Source organism: Balaenoptera borealis, assembly GCF_965194805.1.
Source record: "Balaenoptera borealis genome assembly, chromosome: 14".
Classification (NCBI taxonomy): Eukaryota; Metazoa; Chordata; class Mammalia; order Artiodactyla; family Balaenopteridae; genus Balaenoptera; species Balaenoptera borealis.
Window position 1 is genome coordinate 39,851,775 of NC_138875.1, and position 10,971 is coordinate 39,862,745.

The 10,971-nt window shown below is 37.9% G+C and overlaps 1 protein-coding gene across 12 annotated transcripts in view; it reads right to left on the reverse strand.

Moving 5' to 3' along the window:
* The window catches only part of KIAA1328, a 382,354-nt gene that overhangs the window by 259,107 nt on the left and 112,276 nt on the right, over positions 1-10,971 (reverse strand). The window lies entirely within an intron of this gene.

Consider the following 10,971-nt stretch of genomic DNA (forward strand, 5'->3'; position numbering starts at 1 on the left):
TACCAAGATGCATTGACTAGCAGAGCTAGACAAGAATTTCATATGAATGTTTATACTCTTTTATTAAGTTGTGATCTGTACTGGGGTACAAACCACTGATACAAGTCTGAAATTTTCCATTTAATTAAAAGAGAAATTTATGGCAAATTCAGTGCAAGGCCACAGTGTTGTTCAATTTCCTGACAACAGTAACCTGTTAGGAAGGGAAACAAATCTCCAAATCAAACAGAGGAAAACTCAATGTTCTGGACACTTACAAAGGGAAGAAGAGGCAAATGCCTCACCCATTTTCTTCTGGACTCTACTCATTCTGTTTGAATAATAGCAACAAAACAAGAAGCCATGGAAAGATACCTAATTAGAATATATAACTAGCTTTATAAGAGTTTTCTAAGCCTTACTGTCTTTACCTTGTTTCTTGCAGAGTCACAGAACAATATGGGGCAGAAACAGACTTGGATCTAAGATGCTTTACATCGTGTATTTTGCTCAGATCATTGAACCCTGAGGTTTTCCAGGAAACCAGCTATACAATGGAGACACAATATTTATTTCTCCAACTTTAAAGGCAAGGACGCTTATTTAAAAGTTCGTATGCAGATACCTTAAAAAGCAGGCTATCAATGTACCAGGTTGATTAGAATTTTGAATTCGTTATACTAGTTTCCTTTCCACATAACACTCTAAGGATATACATGTTTTCAAGCATTCATGGTAGATGTTAAAGACAAGGTTACAAAAACATTTCTAATGAAAGTCATGCATTTTATCTTGCTTCTAACCTGCCTAAAAATGTATCTTTTGTGTAAGGTTCCCTGTTTCAGCTAGACCTGAAGAAGTATTTTCTCCATTTGGAAGGCTGCTTTAAATCAATACAACCTTTTTTTTTTTTAACATCTTTATTGGAATATAATTGCTTTACAATGGTGTGTTAGTTTCTGATGCATAACAAAGTGAATCAGATATGCATATACATATATCCCCATATCTCCTTCCTCTTGCGTCTCCCTCCCACCCTCCCTATCGCACTCCTCTAGGTGGAGACAAAGGACAGAGCTGATCTCCCTGTGCTATGCGGCTGCTTTCCACTAGCTATCTATTTTACATTTGGTAGTGTATGTATGTCTATGCCACTCTCTCACTTAGTCCCAACTTACCCTACCCCCTCCCTGTGTCCTCAAGTCCATGCTCTACATCTACATCTTTTTTCTTGTCCTGCCCCTAGGTTCTTCAGAACCATTTTTTCTTTTTTTTAGATTCCATATATATGTGTTAGCATACGGTACTTGTTTTTCTCTTTCTGACTTACTTCACTCTGTATGACAGACTCTAGGTCCATCCACCTCATTACAAATAACTCAATTTCGTTTCTTTTTATGGCTGAGTAATATTCCATTGTATACATGTGCCACATCTTCTTTATCCATTCATCTGTCAGTGGGCACTTAGGTTGCTTCCATGTCTTGGCTATTGTAAATAGAGCTGCAATGAACATCAAGATACATGATTCATTTTTTTTTTTTTGAACATCTTTATTGGAGTATAATTGCTTTACAATGGTGTGTTAGTTTCTGCTTTATAACAAAGTGAATCAGTTATACATATACATATGTTCCCATATCTCTTCCCTCTTGCATCTCCCTCCTTCCCACCCTCCCTATCCCACCCCTCTAGGTGGTCACAAAGCACCGAGCTGATCTCCCTGTGCTATGTGGCTGCTTCCCACTAGCTATCTATTTTACGTTTGGTAGTGTATATATGTCCATTCCACTCTCTCACTTTGTCACATCTTACCCCTCCCCCTCCCCATATCCTCAAGTCCATTCTCTAGTAGGTCTGTGTCTTTATTCCCATCTTGCCACTAGGTTCTTCATGACCTTTTTTTTTTTTTCCCTTAGATTCCATATATATGTGTTAGCATACTGTATTTGTTTTTCTCTTTCTGACTTACTTCACTCTGTATGACAGACTCTAACTCCATCCACCTCACTACAAATACCTCCATTTCATTTCTTTTTATGGCTGAGTAATACTCCATTGTATATATGTGCCACATCTTCTTTATCCATTAATCCGATGACGGACACTTAGGTTGCTTCCATGTCCTGGCTATTGTAAATAGAGCTGCAATGAACATTTTGGTACATGACTCTTTTTGAATTATGGTTTTCTCAGGGTATATGCCCAGTAGTGGGATTGCTGGGTCATATAGTAATTCTATTTTTAGTTTTTTAAGGGACCTCCATACTGTTCTCCATAGTGGCTCTATCAATTTGCATTCCCACCAAGAGTGCAAGAGGGTTCCCTTTTCTCCGCACCCTCTCCAGCATTTATTTTTTGTAGAGTTTTTGATGACGGCCATTCTGACCGGTGTGAGGTGATACCTCACTGTAGTTTTGATTTGCATTTCTCTGATAATTAGTGATGTTGAGAATCCTTTCATGTGTTTGTTGGCCATCTGTATATCTTCTTTGGAGAAATGTCTACTTACGTCTTCTGCCCATTTTTGGATTGGGTTGTTTGTTTTTTGGATATTGAGCTGCAAGAGCTGCTTGTATATTTTGGAGATTAATCCTTTGTCAATTGCTTCATTTGCAAATATTGTCTCCCATTCTGAGGGCTGTCTTTTCGTCTTCTTTATGGTTCTGTTTGCTGTGCAAAAGCTTTTAAGTTTCATTAGGTGCCATTTGTTTATTTTTGTTTTTATTTCCATTTCTCTAGGAGGTGGGTCAAAAAGGATCTTACTGTGATTTATGTCATAGTGTTCTGTCTATGTTTCCCTCTAAGTGTTTTATAGTGTCTGGCCTTCCATTTAGCTCTTTAATCCATTTTGAGTTTATTTTTGTGTATGGTGTTAGGAGGTTTTCTAATTTCATTCTTTTACATGTAGCTGTGCAGTTTTCTCAGCACCACTTACTGAAGAGGGTGTCTTTTCTCCATTGTATATTCTTCCCTCCTTTATCAAAGATAAGGTGACCATATGCGCATGGGTTTATCTCTGGGCTTTCGTCCTCTTCCATTGATCAGTATTTCTGTTTTTGTGCCAGTACAATACTGTCTTGATTACTGTAGCTTTGTAGTATAGTCTGAAGTCAGGGAGCCTGATTCCTCCAGCTCTGTTTTTCTTTCTCAAGATTGCTTTGGCTATTCAGTCTTTGGTGTTTCCATACAAATTGTGAAATTTTTTGTTCTAGTTCTGTGACAAATGCCATTGGTAGTTTGACAGGGATTGCATTGAATCTGTAGATTGCTTTGGGTAGTATAGTCATTTTCACAATGTTGATTCTTCCAGTCCAAAAACATGGTATATCTCTCCATCTGTTTGTATCACCTTTAATTTCTTTCATCAGTGTCTTATAGTTTTCTGCATACAGGCCTTTTGTCTCCTTTGGTAGGTTTATTCCTAGGTATTTTATTCTTTTTGTTGCAATGGTAAATGGGAATGTTTCCTTAATTTCTCCTTCAGATTTTTCATCATTAGTGTATAGGAATGCAAGAGAGAGATTTCTGTGCGTTAATTTTGTATCCTGCAAATTTACCAAATTCATTGATTAGCTCTAGTAGTTTTCTCGTACAGTCTTTAGGATTCTCTATGTATAGTACCATGTCATCTACAAACAGTGTCAGCTTTACTTCTTCTTTTTCAATTTGGATTCCTTTTATTTCTTTTTCTTCTCTGATTTCTGTGACTAAAACTTCCAAGACTATGTTGAATAATAGTGGTGAGAGGGGGCAACTGTGTCTTGTTCCTGATCTTAGTGGAAATGGTTTCAGTTTTTCACCACTGAGAATGATGTTGGCTCTGGGTTTGTCATATATGGCCTTTATTATGTTGAGGTAAGTTCCCTCTATGTCTACTTTCTGGAGGGTTTTTATCAGAAATGGGTGTTGAATTTTGTCAAAAGCTTTTTCTGCATCTATTGAGATGATCATATGGTTTTTATTCTTCAATTTGTTAATATGGTGTATCACATGGATTGATTTGCATATATTGAAGAATCCTTGCATTCCTGGGATAAACACCACTTGATCATGGTGTATGATCCTTTTAATGTGCTGTTGGATTCCATTTGCTAGTATTTTGTTGAGGATTTTTGCATCTATATTCATCAGTGATATCGGCCTGTAGTTTTCTTTTTTCATGACGTCTTTGTCTGGTTTTGGTATCAGGGTGATAGTGGCCTCGTAGAATGAGTTTGGGAGTGTTCATCCCTCTGCTGTATTTTGGAAGAGTTTGAGAAGGATAGGTGTTAGCTCTTCTGTAAATGTTTGATAGAATTCGCCTGAGAAGCCATCTGGTCCTGGGCTTTTGTTTGTTGGAAGATCTTTAATCAGAGTTTCAAGTTCAGTGCTTGTGATTGGTCTGTTTATATTTCTGTTTCTTCCTGGTCAGTCTCGGAAGGTTGTGCTTTTCTAAGAATTTGTCTGTTTCTTCCAGGTTGTCCATTTTATTGGCATATGGTTGCTTGTAATAATCTTTCATGATCTTTTGTATTTCTGCAGTGTCAGTTGCTACTTCTTTTTCATTTCTAATTCTATTGATTTGAGTCTTCTCCCTTTTTTTCTTGATGAGTCTGGCTAATGTTTAATACAACCTTTTTTGAGTTACAGGAGCTAGCCTAGAAATGTAGAAGAAAAGGCTGTTATCACACCCCTCCCCTCATCAGAAGCTACTTTATAAGGCAAACTGCAGTAACAACGATTAACACTTGAAAATTTCAAATTTCAATAGGGGTAAATTCCTGACAACACAGACCACTGAAAATGGTCTGCACACTAAGCTCTCTAGACTCTGAAAGGCCAATAAGTGAAGTTATGTGTATAATGCTTTGTGAAGCAGGGCTAAACATACCAAGCCAGGGCCTACTATCTCCAGCCATGAGGAACAGGCTAAAAGCACCTTAGAAAGAAGTCATCTCATTCTGCTCCCTACCTTCAAGAAAAAGAGTTTTGTTCTTGTCATTAAATTAAAACCCTTCATGAACTATCAATATCAATACATACAACACCTCTCTCTCTTCATACACCTCTATTTGTCTCCTTGAACTATTTATGCTGCTGTGTAAGATCATCCATTTCTGAGTGGAAATGTAAAATGAGTGTAAGAGGTCCCTTAATCTTCTCTTTTCCAAGCTAAGTAATCCAGGGGCATTATGCTTCCCTCATATAGTTCATCTTCCAACTCTTATCAGTTTTGTGCTTGTCATCTCTCCCTTCTTCAGTTCCTCATTAGAGTTCTTTTATAAGAGTCAGACCACCATCGCCTACTGCACAATTAAATGCTTATCACCAGGAATAGGTACCTGAATTAGAATATCTGAAGACAGCTCAGTATAACCTCTACTTAAGGGTGGGGTACTTCTAAGTACTTTAAAGAAATTATCATATTTAACGCTCATCAACAGAAAATAACATAAAGTACTATTATTACTCTAATTTTACAAATAAGTTTGCAGCACAGAATGGCTAAACACTTATGCAAGGTTAGTTACTCTGCCAGTGAGCTGGGATTTGGAGTATAGTATTATACACAGGTATCACCTGTGAATCTCGTCAGAAAGCAGACACTGATTCAGTAGATCTGAGGTAGGGCCTAAGGTTCTACATTTCTAACAAGCTTCTGAGGGATGCTGATTGCTGGTCCAGGGACCACACTTTCAGTGTGCATACCATCTCCTAGAACCCTCCCTACTCCATATCAGTGGGAGGAGGCCCATCCTCCTTCCTTACGTTGAAGTGTAATACATTATTGGACTCCTTTGCTTCCTCCCTTTAATCTATCCTTACAAATGATGATGCTTTTTCTCTTTTTTGGTCAACTGTTTTGTTTTGGAAAGAAGCATACAGAAATACATTTCTATTGTGGCTGACTACTGAAGTCATAACAATTAGCAAGTATTAACTGTAAGGCTTGACAATCTATATTGGGGAAGAGTCCACAGGAAAAAATAAACAACCACATTTTGTCTCTTCTACTTTCAAATAGATATTCATCCCCTACCTTGCCCAAGCACACTTTTTTTTTTTTTTTTCCAAGCACACTTTTAAGCCTAACTTTATAGTATGACTTCTGAATTCAGTTTAACATTGCGGACCATTAGCCTTGGGGAATAGCACTCTCACCAAAGTTGCATGTACTTTTTAATGCAGTATGAAAGTATGACCAATATGATAATTCTAAGTAAAAATCAAACAATTTCCATAAAATAGTATTCATAACTAGAGTAAAAAAGGAGAGTTCTTATAGAATGGAATCACATCTAACATTTTAAGGTTAAATTGGAAAAAGCAGTAGGAATATCTCATTTCTTCCCTCTTTGAAAATGACTAGGGCTACTGCTCACAAATGTAAATTACTGCACAGAGAAAAATTAAGTAACATCTATGTGCAGGTTTATTATCTAAACCCAGCAAATGCTGCAAAAACCAAAGGTAATAAAGCATTTTATGAACAACTTCACTTCACTGGTTCCTAATATAATTGAGCTTACATGAACTGTTTAGCAGAATGATATTTTAAAAACTGGTAAAGAACCAGATTATTTACTTGACCCTCCACTTAAGAAAAATTATAGAGAAACAGCCCAAAATATTCAAGGAGAAAAGTTTTACAGTGTCATTAAAATCAAGAAGTTAGGTTTTTGACTTACTATATTTTAACAATATTGACTACTAAATAAATTAATCCAAGAGGCCACATTTGAAAGAACAATCCCTGAGACCTACGTTTTTATCTACATATGCTTAACAGAGAATTGAAATCTACCATAAAATTCAAAGTAATGAACTGAATAGCCAATGATTTATATTCTATTTTTTGACTAGTTTAAGAAATTCTACTAGGAGGCAGAAACTTTATATATTTAGTTTCTGTCTAGTAGTGATATTTTTTTTTGAAAAATCAGTCTTAGCTAAATCAATTCACCCATGTCTGCACTGGGAGGGAAAATATCATCTTATGGACTAAGGTAAAGTGTCTAAATACAATAGGATATGTTCAGAAAATTGAGTCAATTTAACTAGCCAGAAAAAAATTTTTAAAGAAAAAAGTAAAATAAATATAATGGGATTTCTGGTTCCAGACAAGATGGCATAAACATAATTTTCCCTATCTCTCTCACTAATGATAGTTAAAAGTCCTGGTCATGATATACAATACAAACATAAGAAGACTCTAAAAGATGGAGAGGTGGTAGAATGGCAAGGAGTCTCAGAACCTGGGGAACAACACAGAGGAGAGCTGCCTAGTTTTGTTTTTACCTCATATATCCAGGACTGAGTGCTGGAGAAAACAACAACCCAGAAATGGCAATGGACACAGACAAAAAGAAAAATCCAAGAGAGGCCTGCTTTCACCAGCCAAAAGAAAAAATGGGGGGAGGGGGGGAACCTAGCAAAATGAAAACCTTTTAGACAAGAACCTTTTGCCTTAATCGAGCCAAACACCACAGAAAAGATTGCAACACTACCCCACCTCCATCAGCAAAGGCTCAGTGAGGAGCTTAGACTTCTAGGTGTCCCTCTATTCCCCCACCCCTCTCTGCTGGGGTGGTATCAGAGAAGACTGAATGGGGAAGACTGATGGTAATGACTCCCTCCCCTACCTCTTTCACCCTCATGATTATCAGCAGACGTCTCTTAGCTTGGAATTCCACTCCCAACTACCTTTAATGAGGTATCCCTCCCTACTGGGGTGGTGTCAGAGGAAGCTGAGTGGAAAGCCAAGAATTTCATGACATATCAGCAGTAACAGTGGAGGCCATTTGGGAAGCCCCCATCCAAGCCAGGTGGTATCAGCAGAGGTCTAGTACAGCGCTGAACTTCTATCCCCCACCCAGCAATAATTAAGTGCCCACCTCACCCTGGGTGTCAAAAGAGGCTGAGTAGGGACCCTGAACTTCCACCTTCACCTAAAAGTAATGAGGTGGAGACTCCTCTTTCCCCACTAGTGTGATGTCAGAAAAAGTCTGCTAAAAGAGATGATTTAAATAAGACCATAACATAATACTCAAAATGTCTAGAATACAATTAAAAATCACTTGTCATACCAAGAACCAGGATAAACTTGAATTAGAAAAGACAATCAACAGATGCCAATACTGAAATGACACAGTTGTTGGAATTATCTGACAAGAATTTTAAAGGCGCCAACATGAAATGCTTCAATAAGCAATTACAAACACGCTTAAGACAAATGAAAAAAGTCTCAGCAAAGAAATAGAAAATATAAAGAACAATCAAATGGAAACTTTAGAACTGAAAAAAATAATAACCAAAATAAAAAGCTTACTGGATGGGCTCAACAACAGAATGGAGGGTACACAGGAAAGAACTAGTGAAGTTGAAGATAGAACAATACACCTTATCCAATCTGAATATCAGAGAGAAAACAAACAGACAAAGAAAATGAGCAGAGCCTCAGGAACCTGAGGGAATATAGTAAAAGATCCAGCGTTCCAGTCACTGGAGTCCCAGAAAGAGAGCAGAAAGAGGGTGGGGCTGGAAAAATATACAAAGAACCAACACCTGAAAATTCCCCAAATTTGGCAAGAACCATAAACCTACAGTCCAGAAGTCAAGTGAGGGACTTCCCCGGTGGCGCAGCGGTTAAGAATCCACCTCCCAATGCAGGGGACACGGGTTTGATCCCTGGTCTGGGAAGATCCCACACACCGTGGAGCAACTAAGCTTGTGTACCACAACTACTGAGCCTGTGCTCTAAAGCCCGCGAGCCACAACTTCTAAGCCCACATGCCACAAATACTGAAGCCTGCGTGCTCTAGGGCCCCTGTGCCACAACTACTGCACCTGCATGCTGCAACTACGAAAGCCCGCGTGCCTAGAGCCCATGCTCTGCAACAAGAGAAGCCACCACAATGAGAAGCCCATGCACTGCAATGAAGAGTAGCCCCTGCTCACCACAACTAGAGAAAGCCCGTGTGCAGCAATGAAGACCCAATGTGGACAAAAACAAAAAAAAAAGAAGTCAAGCAAACCCCAAACAGAATAAACCCCAAAAAATCCACGCCAAGACACATTATAATCAAACTTCTGGAAACTAAAGACAAAGAAAACTCTTGAAAGCAAGAGAGAAGCAACACCTCATTTAAAGAAGGAAAAAACTGAATTATAGGACTTCCCCGGTGGTACAGTGGTTAAGAATCCACCTGCCAATGCAGGGGACACGGGTTTGAGCCCTGGTCCAGGAGGATCCCACATGCCGTGAAGCAACTAAGTTCGTGCTCCACAACTACTGAGCCTGTGCTCTAGAGCCTGCAAGACACAACTACTGAAGCCTGCGTGCCTAGAGCCCGTGCTCCGCAACAAGAGAAGCCACCGCAGTGAGAAGCCTGTGCACCGCAACGAAGAGTAGCCCCCGCTCGCTGCAACTAGAGAAAGCCCGCATGAAGCAACAAACACCCAACCCAGCCAAAAATAAATGAATTAATTAACTTAAAAAAATTTTTTTTAAATGAATGACACTGGATTTTCATCATAAAACATGAAGGGCAGAGGAAGTGACACATTCTTCAAATGCTGAAAGAAAAGAACTATCGACCCCCAGAATTCTATATCCAACAAAAATATCCTTCAGAAATGCAGGAGAAATCAAGAAATTCTTAGATGAAAGACAGCTAAGAGAATTTATATCTATTCTAAAAGAGTAGATAAAGATTCTCTAAATAGGAAGGAAATGACAAAGGAAGGAATTTTGGAACATCAAGAAGGAAGAATGGAAAGAATACAAATATGGATAAACAGACTTTCCTTTCCCTCTTAAATTTTCTGAATTATGTTTGACAGTTGAAACATAACACTGTCTGATGTGAATTTAAAAAGACTTACAATGGAATGGTGATGCTTTAAGCAACTGTATCTGGAAGCAAAAAACTTACTCATTTTTAAGTACATCCTATTTCACTGAAAAGGCAGATGGCCAACATGACCTTGTTAAATATCCCCAACTTCCATCTCAACACATCATTCCCTCAGGTCTTGGCATTCAATAAATGTTGAAAGAATGAGTGAATGGATGAATGCTTTCTAAGACAAACTTCTCCATCTGTATTTCTGACTTCACCTTCTTCTATATCATTCAGACACTGTCCTATAAATTATACTATCTTTCTCATGGTCTCAACAGATTTTGGCTCCTTCCCATAAGTCTTCAACTAAGTGCATCTTAAGAAACTCCCTCCTCAAATAATACCTTCTTCTTGAGCAGCCAACATCTCTCTCTCCTCCCCATTACCAAAACTCTAAAAAATTAATCCATATTCACTATCTCTATTTCTCATGTCCAATTTAATTTTGGCCCAAAACAATGTTTCCCTGTCTTGTCAGTTTATTTATACAGTATTCTTGACAAATATCCTCTAATTTATTAATTGCTAAATATAACACCCTGATTTTATCTTCCTTGCTGGCCACTTTTTCTCTCTTCAAAGGATCTCCTCTTCTGGTTTCTGAGCTACTGGCCCATTCTGCTTTTTCCTTACTGATTGCTCCTTTTTAAATCTCTTTCACTGACTTTCCCTTGCTTACCCTTAAATGCAGATATTTCCTAAGATAATGTCCTAGAACTTATTCACTACCTTTTCCCATGACCTTATATAATACCATAGCTTCAAATTCAATATATATGCTGGTGATCCCCAAATTTCTATTTTTTAGCTATTCAAGAGAAGTGACTACGGTTCTATAGCAGTCCCATGTTACAAACATGATTATTATCCAGTAGAGTACATGCACATATTTGGCACTATATGTTTTATAAAATATAGGTAAGATAATTGCTAAACTTCTAATTTCTCAAATCACTTTCAGTATTTTCAAATCATAATGCTGAGTTTTTACATTTAAATAACCAAAGTTAGTGCTCCAAAAAAGTTTTAACATCCTACTATCATTTAGAGCATCATCATTATGTTGTTGAGGGATGTCACTTTATTATAAAGTGCTAATACATAC